We start from the raw sequence: 13,355 nt of genomic DNA, 5'->3' as shown, positions 1-13,355 counted from the left end.
TTACACCAAAACCAGCCTCTGCAATGCCATGACCAATGTAGCCGATTGAATAAGAAACAGCTGCCTAAAACTCAACTCTGACAAAACTGAGGTGCTGATCTTTGGAAAAAACACCTTCACCTGGGACCACAGTGGGCAGCCGGAAGCACTAAGACCCACACCCACACCAACTGAGCATGCTCGCAACCTCGGCATAATCCTGGACAGCCAACTGACCATGAAACATCAAGACAACGCATTTGCATCTTCCTGTTTCCACACCCTCCGCAAAATGTCCAGATGGTTCCCAGTAAACACTAAAAAGATCATCGCACGATCCATCATCACCAGCTGCTTCGACTACAGCAATGCGCTCTACACTAGTATCTCCACTCAGCTCCTCAGAAGACGGAAGACAATAGAGAACACAGCAGCCAGAGTCATGATGGACCTTATCAAGTATACCCACATCTCTCCTCACCTCGGAAACCTCCACTGGCTCCCTGTCCAGTTCAAGACACTCGGCTACAAAGCCCTCCACAAACAAGGACCTTCCTACATCAACCACCCGCTGAACTTCCATCTTCCCTTGATACACCTGCGCACCTCTTCACTTATCCACACACATGTCCCCCGCATCCATCACACACGCAGCCGGCCTCTGCATTCTCCTAGATAGCCGCCAAACCTGGAATTACATCCCCCTGCACCTCCTAATGGCGCCCTCCCTGGCAGTCTTCAGAAAGCAACTCAAGACCTGGCTTTTTAACACAGACGCAGCAACCTCAGCACCCAGATACCCCTTGGGGTGGTAGTGCTGCGCTTTAGGAATGATTGTTTGATTGAGTGGGGTTGTGTGGGTGGTGGTAATCCTGTTGTTGGAGGAGAAAATAGGGTTGAGGGTGTGGCCTGCCATGTGGGTTGTCCTTGGGTGGGCTGCGTGAGTCTGAGGTTGCTGAGGCTTTGGATTTACTGTCTGTGGTGTCCTCCACAAGGTAATTAAGGTCCCAGAGGAGGATGCAGTTAGCTGATCTAATGGAGAGGAGAATGATGAAGTCTGCGATGTGGTTGCAGAATTCCGCTGGAGGGCCCAGAGATCAGTAGGCGAGGGTTCCCTTAAAGGTAGATTTGTAGTCCGTTTGTATTTTGAAGTGAAGGTGTTCCATGAGGTTGGTGTTCAAGTCTGTGGAGGTGGTGCAGTCAATCATGGTTTTGTAGATAAGCGCAATTTCTCTTCATGGTTGTAGGTTCAGTCCTGGTGCATGATTTTGCAGGTGGGTGGAATTCCTGTGGTTGCTGGCTTAAGCCATGTTTTGGCCGGGTAGAGAAGGCCGGGTGTGGTGCTATTGAGGAGGTTGCATATTTCAGTGGAGTGTTTCCTGAGTAACCAGACATTCAGGTGGACAGATGGTGTGGGGTTGTGATGGTGGCATGCGTGGTTTGTTTGGAGGTGGTGGTGTAGGTATCTGAGGTGCCGCAGGTACAATCCTGCAGGCTGTAGGGGAAAGGTCCTACTCTGGTGCTGGAGGATGTGTGACAGCATCGTGTTTGCAGGTGTGTGTTGTTGAGGTTGTGGAGGATGGCAGAAGAGTAGTGACTGTATTCCTTGTCTTCGATGGAGGCTGCGGTTATGGTGTTATGTTGGATGGTCATCGGGCCAGAGTTCCAGGCGCTGGGCACGGTCCAGATGCATATGGGATCAGACAGGCTTGCCTTTGGTGGACTGTGCCTGCTGTCTGGTTCTGCTGCACGGTCGTGTTGCAGCCTGCATTAAGTAGGTCTGTTGGTGGGAATAACGGTGAGCGGGAAAACCCCAGGCAGGAAAAACCCAGGCAGCGGCGTTGTCACTTGGCGAAAAGACACCAACTGGAATAGGCAGGAACAAGCAGGGACTGAAGGCCACTGACAAGTGACAAGCTAGGTGCCCAGGTGCCTACTAATGCAAAAGTGCTGCAGCATGCATTAAGCAGGTCCTGGGTTTGGCTGGTCCTCTGTTGGCGGAATGAGCAGGGTAAACCCAGGCAGTGGTGAAAAGGTGGCAACTGGATCAGGCTGGAACAAGCAGGAACTGGAGGCTACTGGCAAGTTGCAAGCTAGGTTCCCAGGTGTAGTGGAAGTAGAACGAGGTACATGAAACTTGGCAGTTGTCTGGCTATCTGCTGGGGATGTCAGCCTTTTGGACAAGCCCTAAGAGGTGTGGCACAAACAAAGCCTCTTTTTTGAGGGGTGTGTGGGGAAACTGATGAAAGACCCATCTGAAGTTAGCAGCTGGTCCGCTCCAATCTCTGCCACTGTAATAGAGAGAAAATAATTACTTTTTATTTTTCAGGAAATGGAACCAAAGAAACAGACTCAATTGAAGGAAGAATGAAGAGAGACAAAAATAGAGGAAGAAATAGAGTACACTGACATTAAGGAGGAGGTAAGCAAGTCCTCCAACACAAAGAAACAAAGAAACAGACACAATTGAAGAAAGAATGTAGGTCTTTCCTGCCTCATTGGAACATAAACCCAACAATCACTTAAAAGGGCCAACAAGATAATTCACACACTCAATTCATCAAATCGTTATTCGATCAGTTAATGACTATACAAGGATACAAAACCAGTACATTCTCACATGACAAGAACAGTAAAAAAAAAAAACCTTACAACATTTAGATGTTAACAAGATAATAATAATTACTTGATGTAAAAATTAAGTTGGGACAGGAGAAAAGTTCTTGCAGCACACTGTGCCCACAAACATATGGCAAGTTGCACATAAGTTGCAACTAAAATACATAGGGGCAGATTTACAAGCCCCTTGCGCCACTTTTGCGTCACTTTTAACATTGGAAAAGTGGCGTAAATGGGGCGCAAGGGCCTTGTAAATCTGCCTCATAATACATAATCTCTGTGATTTCAGTGAATGAAAAAACAACATGGCAGTCCTACATTGTCTATAATTTGCTTCTTTCAGGAAAGGTAAAATGAGGCGTTTACTCAATACACAATAAAACTTAGAACAATATAAAGTGCAAAGTGTTTTGTGCCGAACTACCAACGCATGGGCAAACAGGTAGATTATTAAATAAGCATCCTGCACTGGGTAAACCACAAGAAAGTATACAATGTTTAGCCTCAACCTTGTTAGCAAAAATCTGTGGGGCATATTCTCAAGGAACTGTCGCTGAGTTAACGGCACTTTATCGCAGCCAAAGTTGCAGGGACAGATCATATGGCGAGGACGGATGCAACTACCTCCTTCCTCACACAGTAATTACCATCCACATCATACTCCTCTGATACTTCTTCTGTGTCCGGGGTGTGTGGTGGTGTAATGGCTGCATCACTGTGTGCCTCTGACACATCAGAATGCGAAGGTGATAGGGCTGCATCACTGTGTGCCACTGACAAATCTGGGTGCGGAGGTGATAGGGCTGCATCATTGCATGCTACTGACACATCAGGGGTTGGAGATGTGTGTGTTGAAGTTCCAGCAGCAGTTATCTGGGACAGACTCGGTGGCAGCAATGGCAAGATGAGGAACTGCAAGGCATGGAAGACCCAGCTACATCTCGCTGGTGTTCAGCAGTGGAAACCATACTTCCAGCCTGCCTCTACTCCCTGATCTCCATTGTTCTGGGCATCTGTGCCAACTCTCTGCTGTCCTCGCTGGTGCCTGTCTGACTAGACAGTTCTTGTATCCGAGTAATGGCGTCAGCGATGTCAGCCAAGGATTGTCGGGGAGCATGGTGCGGACAGTGGATGTCCATTAGGGACTGTAAGTGCTCCCTAATGGGACTCGGACATTCACACATCGAGTTTGTCTGCCACAAGCTCAAAACCCACCCACAGCTGATCAGACATCTCCACCTGGCAACCCAACACACGGCATCGGAATTCCATGTTATGTTCAGGGGGATCCTAGGAGACAACGTGATGGTGTGTGTTTCCTGCTGTGTCGTTTATGCGGGGGGTGGGGTCACCTCGAGGTGGCTGGGCTGCCCTGCTCCTGGGGGTGGGGTGCGGAGGCTGTCCATGAGCCGTTGGAGGGTGTCTGAGCATATGTGCAGGTTGTCCTCTCCATCATCACTGATGAGATTTGTGGTCTGCTCTGCAGTAGGTGTTTATTGTCCCTCTGCAATGTAAAGGGGAGATGCAGGGTATTCCATGTATGTTGTTGCTTTGTAGATGTTTGCATACAGACTGCATGTCAAGGTACATTGTGACTGTTTTGGTGGAGCTGGCTGTTTCCTGGCAGACAGTGGGAATTTCGACTACATGACGAATGTGTGGTTGTACTCGTACATTATCATCACACAGTGTGAGGCAATGCTAGATGTGAGTGGCCAGTTACTACACACAAGCAGAACCTGTTGTGTCCTCTGTCCTGTGGTGTAGGTGTTGCACTTTGTTCCACATTGCCGTCAATGTTGATGTGCTGTGATTGCTATGTGTGTTTGCTGCATTGTGGGAGAGTCGCCCCTGCAGCTCTGATTTCGCAGTCCCTTATCCCTTTGAGGCAGTGTGCCTTTGAATTATATTCTTTTTGGGGGCTGAAATGTTTGCGACTTGAATCATTTGTGCTCTTGGACAGATTTTATGGTCTTGTGCATTGTTTGTCTGCTGATGTGTAACAAACATCATGGTGCACGTGGATGTTGCAAAGTGTGACCTGCTCCTTTACGGATGTGATCCACACTGGACCACCTAAATGTCAAATCGTGCACAGAGTCATGTATTTTGACTGAAGCCTTGCTATCGGTCATGCAGTGTCACTTGCAATGAGAACTGCCCTGCGCTCAGTCCCAGACCGCAGTGAGTGACTTGAGGCTGGGGCTGTGGAAGGCTGCATGAGCGGGGAGCGCCCACAATAGGAAGCCACTGCTGATAATCGCTGGCTACCCAAGGGCTCCTGATAAATTATAGGCAGCGCGTGGAGGCCCATAAAGTCACTGCTGATCCTATACTGCATGCACCGGCCAATTGCTCTCTTTAACAATGGCGGCCCCTGGATGCGGCTATGAATGTTACAGCAATTGCACGGTGCTTAGCTTGCGACAAGTACCGCATCTCAATGGGCCGCATGTGCGGACCGCACCATCTGTGAGGACATTAGCCAGTATTTGCCTGAGACACCCTGCGCCACGCGGCAGATAGCCTCCACAGCAAGGCATAGGGCATGAGAGGGCCACTGTAGAACTTGCAGCGGCAGTCACCATTACTCTCCCCCTTCTTCATTGCCTGCCCTCACTTTGCTATGATACCTGCCACACTACTGGCTGTGTGTATTTGGAACACTACATGCTGTATATGCGGCACTGATTGCCACGAGGCACAGATTCAACAATGCCCTGAACTACTGAGGCCCGGATTAGAGTGATGCGCGTTCTCTACACCTTAGCTGTCAGCTCCCACCGCCCATCGTGGCCATCGTGGCCTGGGCCTATCTACTGTGTACTTATTGGATGAGTGTCCACTAGACTCCAGTAAGTGCGCAGACTAGGCTGCGATAAAACGTGTTTGTTGCAAGGCATTACTACCCACACCGAATTCAAAAAGTTGTAGGATCTCAACCTCAGCGAGGAAACATTTAGACACAGCTCCTGCTTAATCGCAGTGTTGCAACAATGGGGATACTAGATAGGACCCAACCCAAACTACATTTTGATCAGTCAAAGAAGGTGACAGAGAGCAGCACAGAAGACCAGCCTCCAACTCGAGCATCTGCGACGGCAGCGAGTACTGCAACTACTGTAGACTTTCAATCCATGTTTGCGACTATTCAGACAACACTGTCAAATATTGATGGGCAAATCGATTCTCTGACCTATAGAGTAGACCGAATGTCTGAAAGCCTGGATGGACACACGGAAAGAATAGACATGGCGGAGAGACGTATCTCAGACACAAAAGATGCGCAGCGCCAAATGGAGACTAAACAAGAGAAAATAGACAAAACTCTTTCAGCAATAATGGCGAAGTCAGAGGCTTTAGAAGTGACATTCCGTCGTAATACCCTGCGCTTCTTGGACATAGCAGAATCCACAAACACACGCAACATGCAATGCTACATTGAGAACTTGCTGATAACACTTCTTGGGAAAGACACTTTTTCAGCAGTTTATATTATTGAAAGGGCTCAAAGATCACTGGCTCCACTGCCTCCGCCGGGGGCAAGACCTTGTCCGTTCATTGCGACAATATTGAACTATAGAGACTGACGTGCCGCGCTGTGCATGGCCCGAGACCTGGGAAGTTTGAAATATGAAAGGATGGACATCTCTATTCACCCAAATTTCACACCGCAAGTTTAGGAGGTGCGGAAGAAGTTTGTGGCAGTAAAAAAGAAACTCCGCGACCAGAACATTCAATACACAATGAACTACCCGGCCCTCCTGAGAGTAATGAGAGTAACAGATGGTGGAAAGAGAACAGTCTACAATGAGCCCAAGGAAGTGCTCAAATACCTGCAACAAAAGGTCTCACAGTCGACGCGCAGGAAATCACCCAGAGGTGAACAGGAAGAGCAGGCGGGCACCTCGGATGTCGAATAGTAAGTGCCCCCTCTGGACTTCTAATGGTACTGGGAAGGTACCCACTGGTTATTCTGGGCCACGCTCAGCATGGAAGCAGATAGGTGCTAGACACAAACTCATGTTTTTTTTATAGTTTAAAATACCGCCCACATGTGTGCACCACAACATATTAATTTTCCTTTATGGGGTTGTTTGGGGCGTGCGGGTATTGGTACATGTTCTTTGGGCTTGTCGTCGCTGTAATTGGGATGGCGAAGTGGGAGGGGGATGGGAGGGTTGCAAATTTCCAAAATACGGTCAGCACAGAAGGGGCAGAGGCCACAATCACTACGAAACACATACTCATACGACACTGCTTTGTCACTACCACCGCCTTACCAGGGAATGGATGACAGACCATGTCCCACAAGAAAATGAACACTCTTGACATGGAATGTGCGAGGTATAAAAAATCCACAGAAAATTCGGAAAGTCCTTGCGTGTTTCGATCGCCATGAAGTTGATGTAACTTGCCTCCAGGAAACACATCTCACCGATACATCAGAGAGTAGAATTGGTGCATGATGGGCCACATTCCGATTGGCATCCTCCTACTCTACATATGCCAGAGGGGTATTGCTCCTTATAAAAAAGGGCACACCATTTACGCTGCTTCACTCGATTAAAGATGTCCAGGGTAGATATGTTATCACTCAGGGTAACTTCGGAGGAACAGTTTTAACCATAGTCACTGCTTATGGCCCGAACAGGGATGATCCCTCCTTCTTTGTACAAATATGGGCTAAGCTGCACACACTAACGCCGTCAGCAATACTCTGGGGTTGAGATTTTTTAATATATGTATTGACCCCATCATGCATAGGTCAATAGGTATGGTAGACAGGCCACAAAAGCACTCAAAGAGGGTATGGAGGAATATGACATGGCAGATATATGGCAACTGCGTCACTTGAACCACAGAGAAGGCGCCTGCATTTCCACCACCCACAACACGTGGTCCAGGATAGATTTCTGGATACCCACGGCTGCCAGAATCACACAATCTAAGTCCATCACCTTCTCCTCAGATCACCTTTTCACTCCTCCAAGAAACTGTGGGATTTTTACAGACTCTAAATGTAATTGTAGTCATACACTTGTGTCCCTCTTCTTCCCTATAGGAAATCGTTTTGTATACTTCTGTACTTTTTAGCCTTTGTATGTTTACTTATGTAAACCTTGTAAAGCCCTCGAATACCCTCACGGGTCAAGTTTGCGCTCTATAAAACACAAAAATAAATAAATAATAAATAAATATGTCCAACACCCTCTCAGGCCATGCACCGGTGCGCCTCGAGCTTGCTATCCCCATGCATACCCTGCGACAGTACTCATGTCTATTACAGTCAAGCGCAATGCTAGATCAGGTGTTTAGAGTTGAATTACGGCAGGCCATCACTGAATATTTTGAGAAGAATGTACGATCTGTAGATAGCGCCAAGTTGTTATGGGAAGCATTCTAGGTAATGATGCGTGGGTTCTGTATAGGTAAACATGCTGGCATATGGAACAATATTCAATGACAACTATCCATGGCCAAAACAGATATAAAAAAATTAGAGTCGGACTACATGAATACTTCAGACCCCTAGATCCTGGCAGCTATCAGACAAAAGATTGATATCTATCATGAGTTCGTAGAGAGCAAAATCAAATATCTCTCACATAGGCATACGGCACGTGACTATGGGGAGGGCGGTCGACCAGGGAGCGCTCTCCAGTAGAATACGCCCAATGCACACAGTAAGTCATATCACCAAAATAGTAGACAAACTCTTCGTGTCTCATTATGACACCCCAGCTATTACAGGCTGCTTGATTAAATACTATGTACGTCTATATACCGCAGGGCTGGGCATTTCCACGACAAGAGATAAGCCAATATTTAGATGAATTGGCTTTGGCATGGCTGTCTGATGAACACATTGAAGACTTTAGCCACCACATAACAGAGGATGAAATTACAGAAGCTACTAATTTCCTCCCAAATAATAAAGCCCCAGGGAAAGATGGATTGCCGGGGGAATACTATAAGGAATATAAAGACTTACTAATCCCACATCTTGTTGCGATGTACGAGGAGGCATACGGGGAGGGCATGCTGCTATCTTCACTTTGTGAGGCATTACTGATCACTCTCCCTAAACCAGACAAAGACCCGGTTAAATGTGAGTCATACCGCCACTCATCGTGATAAATATAGATACCAAAATATTGGCAAAAATCATTGCATTTAGGATACAACCCTTAATGCAGAACCTGGTGTTGCCGCGGCTTGCCGGCTTTATACCAACGCGCTCTACCACGCAAAATTTAAGAACTATATATGCAATGTTCCACCAATTAAACCCAGAGCTGCTGGCTGCTGCGGCCTTATTGGAGGCAGCAAAGGCATTTGATTCAGTGGAATGGCCATATATGTTTACTGTACTAAGGAGAATGGGCTTCCCAGAACCATTCCCGTGCTGGATATTAATATTATATACTAAGCCAAGCGCATGCATACGAATAAACGGCAACACACCCGAGCCAATCAATATATATCGAAGGACAAGACAGGGTTGCCCGCTGTCGCCACTTTTATTTACATTAGCACTGGAGCCACTAGCCTGCAAGATACGACAAAGAAATGCAGAACCCGCATTACAGTTTCATTTATGGCCTATCAGGATATTGTTGTATGCAGACAACATGGTCCTCTACACAAGATACCCGGATGCTAATTTAAATAAACTCATCAGAGAGTACATTAGGTCGAACATTATTCCGGTCTTAGTATAAACTGGGACAAATCCGTGGTGATCCCACTCACCCTGGCGACAACAAAACCTACACTTGACTATCCGCTGCAATGGCAGTCAAAACCAGTGAAATACTTAGGCATCTGGATACACTGTGACCCAGTGCTAGTGATACGCGAGAACTATGGTAGAGCAATATCAAAGATGGAAGATCAGATAAGCAGATGGATCAAACTACCGCTATCCAATGCTGATAGAATCGCACTACAGAAAATGGTGGTGCTACCTAGATTCCTTTATTTATTTATGATCATTCCCAACTGGCTTACTGAAGCGCTGTTTGCTAAACTGCATTCCGCCATGCACAGGCTATCATGGGCAGACAAGCAGGCGAGAGTGGAAAGAACTGACCAAATCATACATCCAAGGCTGCTTCGGGGCATCAGATCTGCAATTCGACTATTACTGCTCACAGGTGCAACACGAACACTACTGGTTGCACCCACACTGACATATACCGCATATAGCAGTAGAATACGAGAGCGTGAGCCCTACCCCTCTGATTACCTTTATATCAACACCATGACCAAACACTCCAAATGCCAACATACGCCCAGTTGCCTGTACTTCGAGAGCGCGGTATACACCAGCGAAGCATGCACATAAGCTCCTCACATATGCGCCAGCACTACCCGTGAGTCATCACCCACAGGCTAGAGTGACGTAAGAATGGAACATGTTAACTCTGCTGAATGAGATGGGCCTCCGCAACATGGGAGACATTTTCCCAAATGGACAGTTTTTGGCACCAACAGACGCATCCCTTAGTGCACACTGTACCCCCTTAGAGATCTTTGTATATTTGCGCCTGTGGCAAGCGGTTAGAATCCTATACCCCAGGTTCCCAGATGAACCGCCGATACATAATGCATCGCAGGTTCTGTTGACATCACCATCGCGCCAATGATTTAGTCACTCAATTGTACAATGCGGCTCAATGTGAATAATTCTGAGAGCACGACAAACCCTGGGAGAGATGGGAGGAAACAATTGGCGGTGCTATTGCCAGGGAGGACTGGAAATATGGCTGTACACATCTGCAAATGCTCACACCCAACTGCAATCTGCGAATTATACATTTTAAGTATATACATCAAGTATATTATACACCTGTGCAGTTGCATAAATATGGCTTAAGTATAGATGATAGGTGGCACAGATGCGGGGCTCGTAATGCAGATTTATTACACATGGCGTGGTCATGTTCTAAGCTCCAACCATACTGGCAACAAGTGACCACCACTCTCACTCTTATGCTGACAGAACAGGTGCCCAATACACCTTTGGTGTGTCTCCTGGGCATTTATAAGATCAAACTGGCTCGTAGACGCACATTTTTAGCGGTAGCCCTGCTGCTAGCTAAGAGACGCATAGCAATACGGTGGGGGATTAGACGCGAACCACAATGCAAAGAATGGCTTGCATATACGGCATATTGCAAGGAGAGACTGGAAACATATGGGGAGGAGTTACCGCAAGCATCCTGATCTAGGGACCACTGGGATCCATTAGTGCAATACCTTAACTCTACACAAACAGAGTATTGACTACATATGGTGGTATGCAAAATGAGTCACACTATCCGGGCATTCATATTTTAAATATGTTGGAAATGACAGGGTTTGTTCAGGTTGAATGCAACTAATGTTATTGCTTTGATCTGAAATTATTCTGGATGCATCAAGGTAAATACTTATGTTACAGCTGTGTACAATGACTAGCAATAGATGTAACAATGATGTTTGAATATGCTAATTTAATGTTCTACATTGTGTATAGAGATTTCCCATTCTCTACATATTGAAAGTGGCGATCTGTATATTTTTAACTAATTAGCATGAATATAATAATAAAAAATAAAATGAAAAAAGAAGCTAAAAATTGAGACATTGCTCAATGGTCTCAAGACCAGTACATATGCCAAATTGTAGTTCTGAGAGAATGTTTTTTTCGTTCACCCAAGTTAGTAATCATCCTAACCATTATTTATCAGTGGAGTTGATTAGTGATATTGGGCGATAACATAGTGGATTATCCTTGGAACCTTTCTTAATTATTGGTACAATATTTGCATGGGACCAAGCTTTCAGGGGGCCCAGAATTAGAGAGACTTTGAAGAAATTGATCAAAAGAGGAGCCCACAAGGGGACATTTGCCTTAAAGATGTCAGCCGGTATCCTGTCTAACCCTAGGACTTTCCCTGCAAGGCATCTGTTAATAGCATGTATTACATCATTCACAGCATTTTCCAATTCAATATAAAGCAATTGGAACGTTGTAGATGCTATGTGTCAATCACCATCTCTCTCAATAGGGAGAGAGCACTCTGTAGTGACTTGGCCTGAATAAATCTGTGTGAAGTATCTGCAGAAACCACTGTATCAAGTCCAGTATCGTACGTATTGTCAAAACAATTGCAGTTTACAGTCTGCCTTAGGAGTTTACTCTCTTTGAGTTCGCTGCCCATAATAAGATAGCAAGATATCATGTTTCAAACAAATGAGGATGAAAACTCTTATCAGCTTGAGTAGCTGTGCATCCCTAGCAGATTGCTTATTAACCACCTGCTCTTCTGACATGTTGTCCACCCTCAAAATGACCTTCTTGTGCCAAATCCTGTTCCCACACTGATTTTGCTACCACTAAGGGGAATAACTCTAAAAAGGCAATGCTCCTGCCACATTCTTCCAATGTGGTGGCCACTCTTCTGTGCATTATCTTCCCTGCCAGTACAGTCCAAACCCTCTAGCTCCTGCCGAATATATGTGTACATACCATTCCCACTCCTTGGATGTCACTATTGGAATGCCATTGCAGCCCTCTAAAAGGTTTCATCACATGCGTAAATATTCCTTCATCCCTGCGGACAAGCGAATGTGATGATATGGCAGTGTGAGGCACGCCAATCTGCCGTGGCCCACCCGTCGTTTATCTGCATCAGCATGTGCAACTTTTTGTCCATTTGTAGGTGTGCCTCCATCAGGCGGAGGAGTGTGGCTCACTGATTAGAGCGGCAGACCCTGATGCAGAGGTCTGGCCCGGGACCAGGGTTCAATTCCCGACGCGGCAGGGTCCTGAGCCCAAAATGTCCACGGACTCGATAATTCTCGCCTTGGTGCCTATTCTAATCATGGGGTCCCACGCTGCAACTCTGGGCAATAGTTGCTTAATCTCCAATACGGCGGCCCACCCGCTGCCGGATGCCTGGCTTTCACCCTGGGGATACCCAGTAGGGGTTATCTCACAGGGAAAAGCCAGGACGGGTTCCCAAGGCAAGCGCCTTGATGCCTTCGGGTGACACGTGCGATATATAAGTCGCAATACATTTACATTTACATTTACATCGCCACTGGATCCAACTGAACATCCAGAAATGGCAACACTGTACTTGGACTTTGTGTCTTCCCTGGTGCTAGGGGCACCCCCAGTAAACCCATGAGCTCTAGAAAACTTTTCAGTTGTTGTTGGCAATCTGTCGAACCAGATTGACCAACCAGGAAGAAGTCATTAAAGTAGTGTATCACCACTTCTCTGCCTATCCGTCGTGAAGAAATCCATTGCAAGAAAAGACTGAAACGCTCAAACAAGGCACAGGTGATGGAACAGCCCATCATTGGCAGTTGATGACAGGCAAGAATGGTGGGGTGACATAAATAGAAGACTTTTGTTTTCTACCTCGACCCGAAGATTTTAATTAAAGTCCAATCTGGAGACTTCAAAGTAGAGGATATTAAGCAAGCAGGCTTTTAAGGAGGGTTACAAAGACACTTTCTTTCATAAGATCAAACCTACCTTTATATAGTGAGAAAAACAGTGTGGTTTGGTGATTTAAAGCTACTGCTTTCAATGACCATCAAATATCTGTCAGTTCACTCAATATGGTGGGAGAATCTGCAAAGCACTTCCCAGTCGTCCTCTCCTTCTACCTCCACGTCACCAGAACCTCCACCCTCTTATACATGCAATATATTGGCAACACACAGGACATTTGCTGTGTATTTGTCTTCTTTTC

This window comes from Lissotriton helveticus, chromosome 7, assembly GCF_964261635.1.
Source record: "Lissotriton helveticus chromosome 7, aLisHel1.1, whole genome shotgun sequence".
NCBI lineage: Eukaryota > Metazoa > Chordata > Amphibia > Caudata > Salamandridae > Lissotriton > Lissotriton helveticus.
The sequence above is the reverse complement of the archived record's forward strand: the minus strand, read 5'-3'. Positions refer to the sequence as shown.